Genomic DNA, 6,000 nt, shown 5'->3' on the forward strand with positions numbered 1-6,000 from the left:
GGATGATGGGGAATCAGACTCGGCCATGAGCTGTAGTTCGATGGAGGAGAGCTGGTCTTGCAGGAAACGCAAAACTAACCTTGGCGGCTCGGTTTCAGATGCCGAAACAAAGAGAGGCCGCGGCAGGCCTCCTTCTACAAGGCAATACGAGGGCCTCCCCAGAACGAAGGAGGAGCTGAACCGTGCCAAAAGAGAAGAGGTCCGCCGCAGGGCGGAAGAAGAGGTAGCCAGCCTCACGCGGTCGCTCTCGACTCGCAGCCTGCCTGGCAGTGGCAAGAGTGGCAGAGCTGTGTGCCTGTCCCAAAACGAAGAGGAGTACTCTGCGAGCTCACGATTAGAGCAGGTACAGACCAGCCTGAGGGCAATAGAATTGGTGGCCACAAAGTCCTCAAATCTAAAGGGTACTTTTGTAAAATCCCTCAAAAATGCCGTCGCGTGTATAGGAGACGCTTTCGAGGAAATCAAAGATCGTACGTCCTCCGAAGAATCGCGGCGTCTACAGGCGCAAAATGACCGTCTGCGAGCAGAGATGAAGGAGCTCCGCTCCGAAATGGAGCAGCTCAGAGCGGAACTCCGGGCTCAATTTAGGAGACAGCCACCGGTCCCGTCTCCGCCGAAGAAACAGGCACAGCCCGCCCGTTCCCGTTCCCCCGAGCGTCCCAGTGTGGACGATATGGTGCGGGCTATGACGGCTCAAGTGGGGCTGATGCTCGACGCTCGGTTTGGAGCTCTCGAGCTGGAGGGTAGGCTCCTGCCGGCCCAGCCAATGCGGCCCCCGTTGGCTGCTGACAGGCAGCAACAAGCCGTACAGGCGGCCTCACAAGAAATGGCGGCGGGGCCAGCGCCCGTAATTAATAAAACGGCGGTAGGTGGACCCCGGTCGGCTCCAACCTCCACTCCGAGGCGAGGCCCTCCGAATCTCACCGAAGAGCCCCAAAAGGGCAGAAAAGCCAAATCTAATAAAGGAAAGGGAAAAGGGAAGAAAAGCGCGGCCCCAACAGCGGCTAAGGCCACCACAAACTCATCTCCTCCCTCGACACCAGCTCCTCCTCCCCTGCTATCAGTCCCTGCGTCCATAAACGTGGGTTGGCAAGTGGTAGGCCGAGGCAAGAAGAAGGCGACGGAAAAATCGCGCTCTGCGTCCCAACCAGCACCACAGCAGCAAAAGGCTACCAAGCCCAAGCCGCGTAAACTCCGCCCGCCTCGCTCGGCGGCGGTAGTTTTGACGCTACATCCGGACGCTGAAGAGAAGGGAGTAACGTACGCGCAGGTGCTTTCCAAGGCGAAGGATAACATCGACCTGGAGCGGCTAGGCATTACTGCCATAAAATTTAAGCGGGCTGCCACTGGCGCCAGGATCCTTGAAGTGCCGGGAGCAACCAATGACGAGAAGGCTGACTCGCTGGCCAAAGAGCTGGCTGAAAAGCTGGGGGAGGACATCGTTCGAGTCTCTAGGCCGGTAAAGTGCGCGGAGCTGCGCCTCACGGAGCTCGATGACTCGGTGTCGCCTGGCGAGGTTGTCGCAGCGGTCGCTAAAATCGGCGGTTGCGCAGAGGGCCAGATAAAGGCAGGGGAAATCCGCCAAGATGCCTCCGGTCTCGGTACAATCTGGCTTCGCTGCCCGGTCACGGCAGCCAAAAAGGTGATGGAAGTTGACCGCGGACGACTCCAGGTAGGATGGGTCCGTGCCGCAGTGAAGCTGCTCGATCAGCGTCCCATGCGGTGCTTCAAGTGCCTTGAAAAGGGCCACATCAGGGCACAATGCACCCGCGACGCTGATCGCACTGATCTGTGCTATCATTGTGGCAAATCCGGCCACAAAGCAGCTGGCTGTTCCGCGCCGCCACACTGCGTTGTCTGTGAAAGCGCAGGTAAAAAGGCAGACCATAGGCTGGGCTCCAAGACTTGTCTAGCTCCTGGCCCGAAGGCGATGAGAAAGAAGGCTGGAACTGGCTCCCGGGCCATGTCCCAGCTTGCCCAGCCACCCAGCAGCAGGTTGGACGCTCCGGAGGAGGATCCAATGGCCACAGATTAGTATGGCTACTCGGGTGCTTCAGGCGAATCTCAACCACTGCGCCAGGGCCCAGGACCTGTTGTTTCAATCCATGGCGCAGTGGATGATAGGCGTTGCTGTGCTGGCAGAGCCTTACTCGATCCCTCCCCGCGACGATTGGGTGGGAGATCTGGACGGTTCCGTGGCGCTTGTTGTGAGAACGGCGACTGGTAGTTCGCCACTCACTCACGTCCTCAGGGGAAAGGGATATGTGGGCGCCCTCTGCGGCGAAATTTTCTTTCTTGCGACGTACTTCTCGCCCAACCGCTGTCTGGTCGATTTTGAGCGGTTCCTGGACGAAATAGGGGCTCGAGTCGGTCAACTCCTTCCACGTCCGATCATCGTTGCTGGGGATTTCAATGCCAAATCCACGGCTTGGGGTTCTCCGGCGACAGACGCGCGAGGCGCGACCCTAGAAGAATGGGCAGTGGCGACGGGTCTGGCAGTTATAAACCAGGGAACGGCACACACGTGCGTGCGGCAACGGGGCGGTTCCATCGTGGATATCACGTTCGCGAGCGCCGCCCTGGCGCGCCGTGTCCAAGGTTGGGAGGTCATGGTGGGAGTGGAGACGTTGTCGGACCATCGTTACATACGGTTCGACGTTGCCACTTCTTCACTGACCCCAGGTAACTTAAGTCGGATTGGTCCGGTCGGGGGTGGCCCAAGATGGGCCCTTACTAAACTTGACCGCGAACTGCTCAAGGAGGCGGCTATCATTCAGGCCTGGCTGCCAGTACAAGGGGAGGTTTTTTCGATAGAGGCGGAAGCATCCTGGCTCCGGGAGGCCATGACACACGTTTGTGACGCGGCGATGCCCCGGGCCAAACCTTTACCACCAAGAGCATCAGTGTACTGGTGGTCCGCCGAGCTCGCGCAGATGCGTGAGGGCTGCATAGCCGCGCGGCGCCGGTACATGCGTCAGAGAAGGAGAAGGAGACCTGATGCGGACGAGGAGCGCCGCCTGTATGATCACTACAAGGCGTCCAGATCGGAGTTTGTGGTGGCCATAGGACGGGCAATTGAGGCGAGTCGTTCCGAGTTCCTGGAGACCCTTAATGCTGATCCATGGGGGAGGCCATACAAGCTCGTCCGGAGCAAGCTGCGCCCATGGGCACCCCCGCTAACCCAATCGCTCCAGCCGGAGCTTGTAGGCCGCGTGGTGGAGACGCTTTTCCCCGAAAGGGGGCCACATCTGCCGCCTACCATGGTGCCGCCAACGATGAGAGCAGGAGAGGATGAAGAAGTCCCAACAGTATCATCCACTGAGCTCCACGCGGCGGTGTTTCGGCTCCGTGCCAAGAACACGGCCCCCGGGCCTGACGGCATTCCGGGCCGTGCTTGGGTCCTGGCCATGGACGCCCTAGGGTCAAGACTGTTGAGGCTCCTGACCGCGTGTCTGGAGCAGGGCCGCTTTCCAAGGGACTGGAAGACTGGGAAGCTAGTGCTTCTGCATAAACCCGGGCGGCCGGCTCACTCTCCATCTGGTTACCGTCCTATAGTCTTGCTTGATGAGGTGGGCAAGCTCTTCGAGCGGATAATCGCAGCTCGCCTCATCAAGCACCTGGAGTGCGTAGGGCCGGATCTTGCCGACTACCAGTTCGGCTTTCGTAGGGGCCGCTCGACGGTAGATGCCATATTGCGGGTTCGGGCCATGGCTAAGGAGGCTGTGTCCCGGGGCGAAGTCGTCTTGGCGGTGTCATTAGACATCTCTAACGCCTTTAACACCCTGCCCTGGGAAACCGTAAAGGAGGCGTTGCGGTACCACAAGGTGCCCCCACACTTGTCGCGAATCATAGCCGCCTACCTCAGCGAGAGGGCTGTAGTCTGGCCAGGGCGACAGGACTGGAGTCGAAGGAGTATGTCGTGTGGAGTTCCGCAGGGGTCAGTTCTAGGACCACTCCTGTGGAACATAGGTTATGACTGGGTCCTACGGGGGGAAAACTTGCGTGGAGTAGACGTCACGTGTTACGCTGACGATACGCTCGTAACGGCCAGAGGACCCAGTTACCGCGACGCAGCTGTGCTCGCGACGGCGGGAGTCGCCCACTGTGTGGCCCGAATCCGGCGTCTAGGGCTAGAAGTGGCGCTAGCGAAGTGCGAGGCCATTTGTTTCTTCGGCCCGCGAAGAGCGCCTCCAGGCGGCGCAGAAATTATTGTGGGAGGTGTTCCAATTGCTGTCAAGCCGACGTTACTCTACCTCGGCGTCTTGCTTGACAGCAAGTGGAACTTCGAGGCTCACTTCAAGCGTTTAGCGCCCAAATTACTGCGCGCAGCGGCGGCCTTTGGGCATATACTGCCCAACCTGGGAGGGCCCAAGGCCTCATGTCGCCGCTTATACACGGGTGTGGTGCGCTCGATGGCGCTTTACGGTGCCCCAGTATGGGCGGATTCCCTCAGCAGCCACAACATTGCCCAACTGCGACGACCGCAGAGGGCAATGGCGCTGAGGGTAATCAGAGGATACCGCACAGTGAGCGCGGCGGCCGCGTGCGTGCTGGCCGGTTCTCTGCCCTGGGACCTGGACGCGAGGGTCCTCGCGGCGCTGTACCAGTGGCGCGGGGAGGCGCGAGCCCGAGGTGACCCGAAAGCACCTCAGGAGGTGGCGAAGCGGCACACTGAGCTGCTAGAAGACGCGACGGAGATGTGGGTGCAACGGCTAGAGCGGCCGAAGGCTGGCTCCCACACTATAGAGGCGGTACGACCAGTCCTCCGTGACTGGGTTGAAAGACGCTCCGGTGTCCTTACCTTCAGACTAACGCAGGTACTGTCGGGGCATGGCTGTTTCGGCAGATACCTGCACAAGGTTGCCCAGCGGGAACCGACACCGGAGTGTCACCAATGCGGAGCCGGCGTAGACTCGGCCCAACACACATTGGCTGAGTGCCCAGTTTTTGGCGAGGAACGGGAGGAGTTGGTCGCCCAAGTAGGGCTAGACCTTTCGCTGCCAGCCGTAGTTCAGGCCATGCTAGGCAGCGAAAGTGCGTGGGAGACTGTGCTCACGTTCTGCGAGCACGTCATGAGAAATAAGGAGGCGGCCGAGCGCGAACGGGAAGTCCAGGCCGAGGCTGACCCAATGCGCCGCCGCCGCATAGGCCGCAGACGTGCCGCTCATGAGCGGAACCTGCCGCCCTAATGAGAGCCAGCGGACGGTGGACACGGGGGCGTCCCCGTTCATGACGCTGGCTCCCGAGATGGTAAGCGCGACCTAGTGTCCTGGAAGCGCTTCCACTGGGTAGGTCAGGGGAATAAAAAAGAGTATGGATCCTAGGCAGGATAGCCGCTGCGGGGTCGCGGACGCATTGCGTGAGCTTCCCCGTAACCCCGCAACCACAGCGGCGAGAGGACACCATGGGGTTTAGTGGGTAGTGGGGCCTCTATACAGCCCTGAGTCCCACATAACCGTCCGGGCCCGGCGGTATGCGTAAAAGCATTCCCCATGTAAAAAAAAAAAAAAAAAAGGTTTTGAGTTAGGTTAGGTTTTGAGTTAGGTTAGGTTTTGAGTTAGGTTAGGTTTTGAGTTAGGTTAGGTTTTGAGTTAGGTTAGGTTTTGAGTTAGGTTAGGTTTTGAGTTAGGTTAGGTTTTGAGTTAGGTTAGGTTTTGAGTTAGGTTAGGTTTTGAGTTAGGTTAGGTTTTGAGTTAGGTTAGGTTTTGAGTTAGGTTAGGTTTTGAGTTAGGTTAGGTTTTGAGTTAGGTTAGGTTTTGAGTTAGGTTAGGTTTTGAGTTAGGTTAGGTTTTGAGTTAGGTTAGGTTTTGAGTTAGGTTAGGTTTTGAGTTAGGTTAGGTTTTGAGTTAGGTTAGGTTTTGAGTTAGGTTAGGTTTTGAGTTAGGTTAGGTTTTGAGTTAGGTTAGGTTTTGAGTTAGGTTAGGTTTTGAGTTAGGTTAGGTTTTGAGTTAGGTTAGGTTTTGAGTTAGGTTAGGTTTTGAGTTAGGTTAGGTTTTGAGT

Source organism: Cydia strobilella, chromosome 9 (genome assembly GCF_947568885.1).
Source record: "Cydia strobilella chromosome 9, ilCydStro3.1, whole genome shotgun sequence".
Lineage (NCBI taxonomy): Eukaryota > Metazoa > Arthropoda > Insecta > Lepidoptera > Tortricidae > Cydia > Cydia strobilella.